Raw genomic sequence first — 13,818 nt, 5'->3', positions numbered from 1 at the left:
GTTTCTCAGAGTCCACAGTCTCTCATGGTTTGTCTCCTCCGATTTCCCCCAACTCACTCCTCCTGTCCATCTCCCAATGTCCTCCGTGTCACTTCCTTATGCTCCACAAGTAAGTGAAGCCATATGATAATTGACTCTGTCTGTTTGACTTATTTCACTCAGCATAATCTCCTCCAGTCCCATCCATGTTGATACAAAAGTTGGGTATTCATCTTTCTAATGGAGGCATAATACTCCATTGCATATATGGACCATATCTTCTTTATCCATCCATCCATTGAAGGGCATCTTGGCTCTTTCCACAGTTTGGCGACTCTGTCCACTGCTTCTATGAACATTGGAGTACAGATGGCCCTTCTTTTCACTACATCTGTGTCTTTGGGGTAAACACCCAATAGTGCAGTTGCAGGGTCATAAGATAGCTCTATTTTTAATTTCTTAAGTCACTTGCCATTAGATACCCTAAGTCTCTCCTAATCCACTGCAAATATAGGTTTGAATGAAATATATAATTTTAATATTTATTTATATTTATTTCTAATATTATAATATTTATTTTTAGAATAACAATAGCATAAAATTCAAACCCAAATAAAATGAACTTTATCTTAGTTTAATAATATGAATTATCAATGCTTTTCACTAGTAAAAATAACATTATTATTATAAATTACATTATTATGTTTTCTAATTCTATATTACTCTCAGGTTAATATTTTTTAAATTTTGTTTATTTATTTGAGAGAGAGAGAGAGAGAAAAAAAGAGTATGAGTGGGGAGAGGGGTAGAGGGAGAGGGAGAAGCCGACTCCCTTCTGAGCAGGCAGCCCATGATGGGGCTCAATCCCAGGACACCAGGATCATGCCTAAGCCAAAGGCAGATACTTAATCTATTGAATCATGCAGGCACCCGCAGGTTAATGTGTTTAGTGTTAAAGCCTCAGAGCTTCATTTAATACACTTGTGATTATTAGAATATGCCAATATGAGCTATTTCTCAATAATTACATGAATAAAAACATTGTGTATATATGAGTCATAAGCTTAACATTTAATACTACTAATTTTTTAAGATGATGTGTTCAGCTCCAAATGAAGACCCCCCTTCAGATTAGATAAAAACAAAACAAAACAAAACAAAACAAAAAAACAAATTCTATGTTTTCTTAGAGTAGTCACACTAGGTATGCTATGAATAAAATTAATTTAACCTAATTTACATCACATGAAATCATTTTATGTGGTAGAATACAGCATAGTGTAAAGGACAAAAAGAATAATTGACTTCTGTACTTTGCATTTTTTCATAAGCTACAAAACAGAGACATCAGAGTTTCATACATTTAACATAAGAAACAATGTTCTAGATAATACTACAAATGTTCCCTGTGTTCTTGTTCCTATTCCTTTTTTTATATATGTTTTCTAACTATAATTGCAAGAATTTTGTAACCAGTCTCACTGCTTCTAATTTCTCTCCTTATAATTCTGAATTCAGCTGTCAGATTAATTTGTTTAAAACCATTTTGAGGATAAGACTTTTAAATGCTTCTCAATACCTAAATTTAAATGTTTCCACAATGTGTCCCTACTTATCCTTCTCCAGCTTTTCTTCTGCTTGAGCATTGTAAAACCTAGTGCATTTCCAGCACCGTCCAGGGGAGGGGGGTCTTATCCACAAATAAGAAGTATTGGCTTCCTGGCTAGCCACAAAATGATTACGAAAACTTGAGGCTCTCTCAGAGTATTTGAGGAATACCTCTAGTTTGTAGTATTTTTTTAACATTTTTTTAAAGATTTTATTTATTTATTTGACAGACAGAGATCCCAAGTAGGCAGAGAGGCAGACAGAGACAGAACAGGAAGCAAGCTCCCTGCTGAGCAGAGAGCCCCATGCGGGGCTCAATCCCAGGACTCTGAGATCAAGACCTGAGCCGAAGGCAGAGGCTTTAACCCACTGAGCCACCTAGGCGCCCCCTAGTTTGTAGTATTTTTAAGACAAATACAGGAAAGTGGGTGACAGCACTATGAATCTTCATTTAGCAAACACCCATAATACTCACTTTGAATCCCAATAATCTCCCCTCTCTCTTCCTCCTTGTATATAATACTCTTTCTCTCAAGTATTTCTCTTCTCTATCTTCCTCAACAATTCTAATTATATGACTTAAATATTCTGTACCTCATTTTCCTCATGTGTAAAATGAGGATGAGAGTAACACCTAATTTGTAGAGTTAATATGAGTATTCAACATAAATCACATGGAACAATGCCTGACATATAGTAAGTTTTTTTTTTCCTTCATTAGTTTTTTATGTAGTGTTCAACAATTCATTAGTTGCATATAACACCCAGCACTCATCACATCATGTACCTTCCTTAACACCCATCACCCGGTTACCATATTACCCCACCACTTTCCTCTCTGTAACCCTCAGTTAGAGTTGAGAGACTCATGGTTTGTCTCCTCTGTTTTCTTCCCACTCAGTTTTCTCTTTCTTCCCCTATGGTCCTCTGCGCGATTCCTTATATTCCATATATGAGTGAAACCATACAATAATTGTATTTCTATAGTAAGGCTTCAATAAGTGTTAACTATTACTCATTTTGTTATCATCATTACTACATCATCATTATCATCATCATCATTTCCCAGCAACCCCTGAGCATGTTATAAAACAGAAGAATCCATTTTGTATTTTTCTTACCCAACACATTTTAGTTCAGGTTTCTATCTTTAATTTTGAAATACCATTTATTGAATTTATAATTCATAATTAAGAAAATAACAAAAATTAAATTGATTACTCTATATAACTATTTGCTTTTTTTTTTCACAATCAATAGCTTTAAAGGGGAAGATGAGAGTGGAGATCTCTACTGCTGTTCAAGTGGGTAAGATGACCTTTTTAGAAAAAAAAGAGGGAGGGAAATAGGAAGAAAAAAGAGGAAGATAACACTTCTAAAACATGGCAGCCAAATGTCATCATTCAGAGTTTCAACTACCTAGAATTTGTGAAGGCAGAAACGTTTTCTCCTTCAATTTTTGTATAGAGATACAGTGTGTTAATTGTTAAAATGATACCTTCTCTTATTAATATCTTCTAAATTCTAAAATAACGCTATTCACTTCATAAATGTATGCCAAGTGTCTACTTTCTGCCAGACACTATATAAAAGAGGAGTTCAAAAGCTTATGCAATAAATGTTTATATTTGGATGGTGTCTTAATAAGAAGAGCAACAACAAAAAAAGCTCTTCACATTATCAAATGTCTTACTTTAGGAAAGTTGTACTCCTATTTAAGCACTTCTTTGTTTAAATCCTTGGCATTTTTTGTTATACATACATACTTACCATATAATTATTTAGTCTCTCTAGAAAGATTACAATATCTTTGAGGACACGGACTGTGCCTGCTATAAATTCTGTGAACTTTCTAATCCTTCTGTTTCTTATGGATTTGAAATGTCCTGGAATTCATTGAAAATAAGAGTTTAGTATTTGGTTACACATGAATCCAAAAGCATCTAGGATAAAATGAACAAGTATTTTTTCTTCTTGTGTTCAATTTCCTCAAGTGACTCTGATGCACCTTCTAGAAGCTACTTCTTTTCAACTGACTAGGACTTTCTTTCTTTCTTTCTCTTTTTTCTTTTAAAGAGAGGTACACATGTGTACACAAGTAGTGAGGGGGGACGGGGGAAGGCAGAGGGAGAGAGGAAATTCCAAGTAGGCTCCATGGCTAGCATGGAGCCCAACACAGGGCTTGATCCCACAACCCAGAGATCATGACTGGAGACAAAATCAAGATTCAAGGCTTTATCAGCTGAGCCACCCAGGCAACCCTCATCGACCTAGCATTATCAGCAACAGCCTCTCATCCTGCAGTTTTTAACTATCAATGAATCCATGTTTTTTACTTCAGTCTTTTCTGGTTTTATACTGCTCACTAAGACGGAAAGCAGTATAAACAGCTTACTCTCCCTTCATTTCATTTTTTTTTTCATTACACATGTTAGAGATTTGTGCTTCGTTTTGTGTTTAATGAGTGTGTTTGCAAAATCATCATGGTTTTATGTCCTCTATTACAAATTATAGACCTGTAATTAGAATATTCCAATTTCCTACCAAAGGAAAGCTCAAGATGCCATGATTTCTGTTACACACTTCACTTAGCTGGCAGTTGAGAAAGATGTTTTTACCCATGAGTCATAACATTTCAGGGCTGGAGAAGAAACAGAACTCAGAGGTCAGTATTAATACTAAACTCAGAGGTTTAGTATTGTAAAGCTAATAGTAATAATTGCAACACACCTTAGTTAGAAAGAAGATATCTTCTGTTCTTTTAGGAGAGGAAAGTGCTTTTCACCTAGTTTTAACTTAATGACTTCCTGTTATAGCTGTTGAATTTTAAATGACAAATTTTGCCATTCAGTTTTCACACTGGATGAAGGAATCTGGCACTTAGCATATCTATAAATCAATCAGATTTTAGTGATAAATATTTGATATTTCAGATAGCATGCTTAATGAACTCATGGGTGTTTCAAATAAACTACGCCATTTTTTTATTTGTGTATGGTTTTTATTACTAGTTGAAAACTCTGAACACCTCTCCTCTTCTTTTTTCTTTTTTTTTTTTTTTTTCCTCTCATGTCTTTTCTCCTCACTCTGGAGGCCTTTGAGTGAAGATGCACATCTGCTGCCATAAACACACAAATTAGCACACCAATGTTTCTGATGAAAAAAAAAATTAGTGCAATAAAAGAATGTTTTGAAACCAAGCCAGTTTATCAGTAAATTATAAGCTTCATTACCATAAAACTCTAACAAATAGAAACCACATCTCATTAAGTGAAAGCACAGTATGACTGAAACAATGTTCATCTCCCCAAAGAGTGCTATCCATAGTAAGAAAAGATAAAAAAAATTTGCTTAGAGCTGCCACTAATGACAGCATTGAATTTATTTATTAAAGAATGTCTAAGCATTTTGCTAATGTACATTTTACCCCTCCCCCATCTTTTTTTCTGATTAAGCATACTGACGGGTTATACAGTGTAAGAGTTATATGATGGCTATCTTCGTTCTACTTTAACCCCATTCTAATTATACTCTAATAAGGATAGAGACCATTTTTTCCAGGCACTTCTGTTTATGGCTTGTAAAATTCTTCCACATCACGTTTAAGGCCAAAATTCCATATGCCATTTATTTCCCTGATGAATTGATCTCTGTAAAGGTAAAGGAAAAGGGATTCACTTCGCTACTTTTTGTGAAATAGGAACTGATTTTCAAACCTGGATTTTTCTATCATTTTGCAAGTGCTTAGGTCACCCCAAACCAACTTCTAATTAAGTTATTTTGTCCTGATTTGGAAAAAACAATTATTTAGTAACTATGCTGTTGTGTGTGTCATTCTGTATGTTTTTGTTTAAAGATTTATTTATTTATTTATTTGTCAGAGAGAACATGCCCACAAGCAGGGGAAGCAGCAGGCTCCCCACTGAGCAGGATGCCCAAAGCAAGACTTAATCCTGGGACCCTGGGATCATGACCTGAGCCAAAGAAAGCCATTTAAATGACTGAGCCACCCAGAACATCCCTGTTCTGCATGTTTAAAAATACTTTTTAAATTCTAAGGAAGCAGTGTGCCTGGGTGGCTCAGTCATCATTAAGCATCTGCCTTCAGCTCAGGTCATAATCCCAGGCTCCTAGGATCAAGCCCCAAATCAGGCATCCTGCTGAAGGAAAGCCTGCTTCTGCCTCTCTCACTTCCTCTGCTTGTGTTCCTGTCATGCGTTCTCTCTCTCTCTCTCTCTGTCAACTAAATAAAATATTTTTAATGAAATAAAATAAAATCAATTCTAAGGAAGCAAAACTATTCGTAATAAAGTTTTTGCTAAAGAGTACTAGTTTCAGAAAGAAGACCTAATTCCAAATTAAATAGTTCAAACTGCTAAAGAGTGCCATTTTCAGAAATGAGAACTAATCCCAAATTAATTAGGCTGACAGAAGGGAACACGGAGTGATGAGGACTAAAGGCATTTCCTGTATAAGATGAGTAAGAATGGTTTTTTAGTCACTTATGTAGAGACTAAGTTTGTGAAAAAAATAAGAAAAGAATTTAAATGGCATAATGTCTTGATCTCAGGGCCCTGGCATCAAGCCCTGCATGGGGCTCTCTGATCAGCAGGAAGCCTGCTTCCCCTCTCTCTCTGCCTGCCTCTCTGACTACTTGTGATCTCTGTCTGTCAAATAAATAAATAAAATCTTTAGGGTGCCTGGGTGGCTCAGTGGGTTAAGCCGCTGCTTTCGGCTCGGGTCATGATCTCAGGGTCCTGGGATCGAGTCCCACATCGGGCTCTCTGCTCAGCAGGGAGCCTGCTTCCTCCTCTCTCTCTGCCTGCCTCTCTGACTACTTGTGATCTCTGTCTGTCAAATAAATAAATAAATAAATCTTTGAAAAAAATTACTCCTGGAAAAAAGGGGGAAACAATGAACAGATGAAACATCATTAGAAAACCTGTTGATAATTGTTGAGCCTGGGTGATGAGTATATGGGAGTTCTCTATACTATTATCTTTACATATGTGAATGCTTGAATTTTTCATAATTTAAATATTAAACAGGGAAAAAGTATTTTAAAACATATTGGGTAAACAGGTGTAACTTCCCTTTTATCTGTTTTTTGTTTGTTTGTTTGTTTTATGCAAGGAAAACAGGAAAGGCTGAGGGATAGTCAGTATTGTAGAGGGAAATTTCTGTTGTGTTACATTATCAAAGCAGGCATCAAATCCTGAATATGCCAGCTATTAGCTTTATGGCTTTTTCCAAATCTCTGAACTTACTTCATTTATAAAATGGGGATGATTATTTATACATCACAGAGTTGTTATGAGGATTAACTACCATAAAATCTGTGCACATAAGTGCTGCATAAATGCTCTTTTCCTTTACTATAAATAAGATTGCTAAGTAAGAAGTAAGACAGCAATCTTAAAAATAAAGAAAAGTTAGAAAAAACAGTTTAATTAGAATTTCACAGAAAATAATAATTTTTAATAAAAGTATGTCCCCTGCAATATTTAATAAGACAGAAGGAGCCCAGCTTACCTGAAAATCAAATATGACTGAGTGTCTTTATTTGAACTGTCAACCACATCTGAAAGGGATACTTCAATAAGTTAAAAATAGTCTTTCAAAGCCTTGCCATAGCAAGCATAATGCATTTCCAGATAAGAGTGTTAGCTATAGTATTAGGGTTAGCACCTAATTGAAGATTTGGCATCAGAAAAAACAGAAGGATACTAATAGGGGAGATTTCTAGCAGAGTGATAACAACCCTGAAATGTAAACAATTCCAAATCACCAAAGGCTAAATATTGCTTGAGATTATCCGTAAATAAACGGTAGGATAAAAGGAAGGGGCATTTAGAAACCTGAGCTCCCAAAAAGATTACAACAGAAGAGGTTGCTGACTTCAAGGGGAAGGAGAACAATGTTTTTGTTTGCTTGCTTGTTTTTATTAAAGCTCTTTAATGGTTTTTCAAGTTTGTTTTTTTAACTTTATTTTTTCAGTGTTCAAAGATTCATTGTTTATGCATCACACCCAGTGCTCCATGCAACACATGCCATCCTTAATACCCACCACCAGACACACTCAACTCTCCAACCCCCTTCCTTCCAAAACCCTGTTTGTTTCTCAAAATCCACAGTCTCTCATGGTTTGTCTCCCCCTTCAATTTCCCCCAACTCACCTCTCCTCCCCTTCTCCCTATGTCCTCCGTGTTCTTCCTCATGCTCAACAAGTAAATGAAATCATATGATAATTGACTTTCTCTGTTTGACTTATTTCACTTAGCATAATCTCCTCCAGTCCCATCCATGTTGATACAAAAGTTGGGTATTTATCCTTTCTGATGGAGGCATAATATTCCATTGTATATATGGACAATATCTTCTTTATCCATTCATCTGCTGAAGGGCATCTTGACTCTTCCCACAGTTTGGTGACTGTGGCCATTGCCACTAGGAACATTGAGGTACTATGGCCATTCTTTTCACTGCATCTGTATCTTTGGGGTAAATATCCAGTAGTGCAATTGCAGGGTCATAGGGTAGCTCTATTTTTAATTTCTTAAGGAATCTCCACACTGTTTTCCAAAGTGGCTGCACCAACTTGCATTCCCACAAACAGTGTAAGAGGGTTCCCCTTTCCCCACATCCTCTCCAACACCTGATGTTTACTGTCTTGTTAATTTTGGCCATTCTAACTGGTGTAAGGTGGAATCTCAATGTGGTTTTAATTTGAATCTCCCTGATGGCTAATGATGATGAACAATTTTTCATGTGTCTGTTAGCCATTTGAAATGTCTTCCTCAGAGAAGTGTCTGGTCATGTCTTCTGCCCATTTTTTGATGTGATTATCTGGTTTTTGAATGTTGAGTTTGAGCAGTTCTTTATAGATCTTGGATATCAATGCTTTGTCTGTAGTGTCATTTGCAAATATCTTCTCCCATTCCGTGGGTTATATTTTTGTTTTGCTGACCATTTCTTTTGCTGTGCAGAAGCTTTTGATCTTGATAAGGTCCCAAAAGTTCATCTTCACTTTTTTTTTCCTTTGCCTTTTGAGTCATGTCTTGAAAGAAGTTGCTGTGGCCAATGTCGAAGAGGTTACTGCCTAGGTTCTCCTCTACGATATTGCTAGATTCCTGCCTCAGGTTAAGGTCTTTTTTTTTTTTTCCATTTCAAGTTTATCTTTGTGTGTGGAGTAAGAGAATGTTCAAGCTTCATTCTTTAATACACAACTGTCCAATTTTCCCAGCTTCATTTATTGAAGAAACTGTCTTTTTTTTCCACTGTATATTTTTTCCTCCTTTGTCAAAGATTATTTGACCATAGTGTTGTAGGTCCATATCTGGGTTCTCTACTCCATTTCACTGGTCTGTGTCTGTTTTTGTTCTAGTACCATGTGCCAGTGCCATGCTGTTTTGGTGATCATAGCTCTGTAATAAAGCTTCAAATCAGGCAATGAAATGTCCCCAGTTTTGTTTTTCTTTTTCAACATTTCCTTAGCTATTCAGAGTCTCTTCTGGCTCCATACAAATTTTAGGATTGTTTGTTCTAGCACTATGAAAAATTATGATGGAATTTTGATGGGGATGGCATTGAGAGTATAGATTACTCTAGGCAGTATAGACATTTTAACAATGTTTATTCTTCCAATCCATGAATATGGAATCCTTGTTGATCTTTTTGTGTCTTCTTCAATTCGTTTCATGAGTGTTTTGTAGTTCTTTCAATACAGATCCTTTACGTCTTTGGTTAGGTTTATTCCCAGGTATCTTGGTGCTATAGTAAATGGAATCAATTCTCTAATTTCCCTTTCTATATTTTCTTTGTCAGTGTATAAGAAAGCAACCCATTTCTGTACATTGATTTTGTATCCTGCCACATTATTGAATTGCTGTGTGAGTTCTAGTAGTTTGGGGGTGGAGTCTTTCCGGTTTTCCATATAAAGTATCATGTCATCTGCTAACAGAAAGAGTTTGACTTATTCTTTGCCAATTTTAATGCCTTTTATTGCTTTTTGTTGTCTGATTGCTGTTGCTAGGACTTCTACTACTATGTTGAACAACAGTGACAAGACTGGGCATCCTTGTCATGTTCCTGATCTCAAAGGTAAGGCTGTCAGCTTTTCCCCATTGAGGATGATATTCGCTGTGGCTTTTTCATAGATAGATTTTATGAAGTTGAGGAATGTTCCCTCTATCCCTATACTTCAAATTGTTTTAATCAGGAACGGATGCTGTATCTTGTCAAATGCTTTTCTGGATCAATCAAGATAACCATGTGGTTCTCCTCTCTTCTCTCAATGATTTGTTCTATCCCATTGATTTGTGAATGTTGAACCACCCTTGCATTCCAGGGATAAATCCCACCTGATCATGGTACCGTTGGAACCTATTAGCTAGAATCTTGTTGATTATCTTGGTATCCATATTCCTCAGGCATATTGGTCTGAAATTCTCCTTTTTGATTGGCTTCAAGTGGTGTTTTTGATTAACAATGTGACTTGGAAATTTTGTTAAATATGTGTCTGGGAGACCAATGTATTTACTTTAAATTCATTCTCTGTCTCTGTCTCTGGCTGTCTCTCTCTCTCACACACACATGGTTTTAACTCTGTTCCTTCTACTGTTTAATTGTTCATTGTTCCTTTAATATTTTACTTGAATTTCTATATCTCTTTTACTAGTAATACATCTTTTAATGCTCTTAACATTCTTTTTGAATTTTAACAATTTCTTTTTAAAGCTTGGAACTTTAAAATAGTGTGACTGAAACCCTCAGTAAGCAATGTCCAAAAAAGATTTGGATCCAAAGTTCTGCTTACAAAATAAAGGAGTTTCATCTCAAGTGAAACTAAAACAAATGTTTCTCTACTCTATGTGTAGTATTACTATTTCTTATGGGGGTATAGTTAAAATTCAATCCTACATACAAGTCAAACCCATACATATATTAACTTAAAGTTAGAATTTTGAAAAGCAGGGGCACCTGAGTGGCTTAGTCATTAAGTGTCTGCCTTCAGATTGGGTCATGATTCCCGGGTCTTGAGATGGAGCCCCACATCAGGCTCCCTGCTCAGCAGGAATCCTGCTTCTCCCTCTCCCTCTCCCTCTGCTTGTGTTCCTTCTCTTGCAATCTCTCCTTGTCTGTCAAATAAATAATTAAAATCTTAAAAAACAGAATTTTAAAAAGCAAACAAACTGGCAGCTGTCTTAAAAGAAGTTCACTTGAAGCTTTTTTTCTTTTAAGATTTTATTTATTTATTTATTTGACAGAGAGAGAGAGAGAAATTACAAGTAAGCAGAGAAGCCGGGGAGCCGGGGGAGGGGGGCGAGCAGGCTCCCTGCTGAGAAGGCTGGATCCCAGGACCCTGAGATCATGACCTGAGCCAAGGGCAGAGGCTTAACCCACTGAGCCACCCAGGCACTCCAGAAGTTCACTTGAAGTTCTATGCACATTTATGAACAGCCATAGAAGTAAAACACACACAGTTATGAGCTGATACACAAATTTAACACACACACACAAAAATGCCCATTCACTCAGTGAATCTCTATTATCAAATACTGTTATGTGAATTCTTAGCTTGTATGTATCCAGACATAAATTTACAATTGCTCTTTATTTGTTTCATTGGATATTTAGATATTTCTTCCTGCATGTTGCCTTTATACTTCACATATATGTTTTGTTTCCCTTGTGGGAGCATATATTTTCCTTCTTTTACAACACTTAAGAAACACCTAGTGTTCTACAAAAAAATTCATGGAATGACAAAAAACTGATTTGGAAATACCAGATAATGTTATACTGCTTCTCTTAAGTTGTCAAATAACAACCAGCATATAAAGGTCAATTCTTTAAACCAAACCCAGACTAGAGTGAGGCAAAAGAGACATGTAGGGTCCAGATTCAAGGAGACGTTCATTCTCTGGGAAGGGGTGGCACTTTTCTGATTCTAACAGCTTACATTGTCTCAAATTTTGCACCCAAGGTGCTTCATTTGGCTCACCCTATTTCAGGCTCTGCCTTTAAAAGTGCATGTTGAGGCTCCTGGGTGGCTCGTTTGGTTCAGTTCTGACTCTTGATTTTGGCTCAGGTCATGATTGCAGAGTTGTGAGATGGAGCCCTGTCTTGGTCTCCCTGCTCAGCAGGGACTCTGCTTATCTCCCTCTGCCCCACCCCCTACACCCTTTCTCTCTCTCTCTTCCCCTCATAGATAAGTCTTTAAAAATAAAGTGCCAGCATGCTTACAATAGGTGTTGTATGTTTAAAGCTCAACTTTTGAGAAAAAGATAAAAATAAAGGTGTTAGGGTCCGTAATCAAAGGAGCGAGACTGATACAAAGCGAAGGTCAAGCAAAGCTTTATTTCGCGCCAAGCATCGAGAATCAAACTGACCAGTCAGGGCCATCTCTTGCAAAGAGGCAACCCCTCCCACCCTCACAGACTAACTTTTATAAAGGTAGTTTAGCCGGGCTATACACAGGTGGCCAATGAGATTGCAATACACAGAAAACTGCACAGTCATGCTAAGTCTTCCACACACAGAAAAAAAAAAAAAAACTGCTAGATATCACATGGGTGGCCAATTGAATTTCAATTTACCCTAGTAGATATATGCGCGCCCAACTGATTGGATATCTTCACCTGGCCTGACCCGCCCTTGTATCTAGGCTTTGCAAGTAAGTTCCTCTGGGAGGGGGCAGGGTCAATCTAAGTTTACAGCATAGGGTCAATCTAAGTTCACTACATAAACACACAATTGACTCCCTCTGGCCAACCAGACCCTTACAAAAGGATTTCTCATGAAGACTATAAGTAGAGTGTATCGAAGAACTTTGCCTCAATAATGCAGTTTTTCTCCAGCATGTATCACAGTCATGCATAAACATCTGTTCACCTTTGCCATCTGCTTTCAGCTTCTTGACATAGAACTTTTTCCTGATTGCCACCTGCTTGTGCAGCTCATGCTTTTTGTCTTGTCATTCTTTGCCAATTCTTGCTCCTCCTCTTGGATCAAGAGTAAGATGGAAGAGACTCTTGGTTTTCTTAAGATATTACATTTGAATATATCTTCAGCTTTTCTTTTTTCCTTTTCTCAGATTTTCTGTTCATAGTCAAGATGTTTCACATTCCACACTAAAATTTTAACAATATTTACTCATAAATTTAAAGTAAAGATAATAATGAAGTTATAATTAGCATGATGACATTAAACCCTCAAATTAGTTGACAAAATTACTGACCTACAAGTGCTTAGGAAATTGTTGGATTTTCTTCTGTAGTAAAAAGTTGCAACGCACTTCCTTCTTAATGCTCTTTTTATGCAATAGAGAAGTACTCAGTAAAAATAATATGAAACTAATTGTTGCAAACTAAAAAGCTGTGATCTTGTACTACCATGATGGGAAAAATGCAAGCTATTGGGGCACCTGGGTGGCTCAGTGGGTTAAGCCTCTGCCTTCGGCTCGGGTCGTGATCTCAGGGTCCTGGGATCAAGCCCCGTGTTGGGCTCTCTGCTCGGCAGGGAGCCTGCTTCCCCCTCTCTCTCTGCCTGCCTCTCTGCCTACTTGTGATCTCTGTCTGTCAAATAAATAAAATCTTTTTAAAAAATGCAAGCTATTATGATGGCAAAAGTTAGTGCTGCTATGTCATAAAATAATAGTATAGTAATAGTATATATTTGTGATGATTTTTAAAAATAGTTTGAAGGAGGGGTGCTTGGGTAGCTCAGTCAGTTAAGTGTTGAATTCTTGATTTTGGACCCTGGCTTCTTTATTGATTGTTACTCACTTTCTAATAAATATGAGACCAAGAAGTTGTTTGAGGTGACAGTCTTTTCTACTGTTCTCTCCTGGTCCAGTTGTCTTGCAGCTGACTTGTTTGTGCCTCATTCTTCTCCTGTGCACCATCAGGAGGCAACACTTTCTCTTAAAAAAATAGTTTGAAGCAACCAAAAGTTGTATGTATACTTCCTGTGTGGGAAAAACACAGATATATGTATACTCTGATGTGGGAGGAACACAGAAGTAAGGCACCATTTTTATCAAATCATATCAAGAGCACATACTGTTAACATGACATCTCTATTGATGTTAACCTTGATTTAACAAACTGAGGTAGTGTTGTCCAGGTTTCTCCTCCATATAGACTTACTCTTTTTCTCTCTTTCTAGACTGCACTGCTTAGAATGAACTTACTATGCTTAACTCACACTTAATGAGTGGGAATTATGATC

The sequence above is a fragment of the Mustela putorius genome, unplaced genomic scaffold (assembly GCF_011764305.1).
Source record: "Mustela putorius furo isolate JIRA1106 unplaced genomic scaffold, ASM1176430v1.1 tig00003901_pilon_pilon_pilon, whole genome shotgun sequence".
In the NCBI taxonomy this organism is placed as follows: Eukaryota; Metazoa; Chordata; class Mammalia; order Carnivora; family Mustelidae; genus Mustela; species Mustela putorius.
This window is presented reverse-complemented; position numbering follows the sequence as displayed.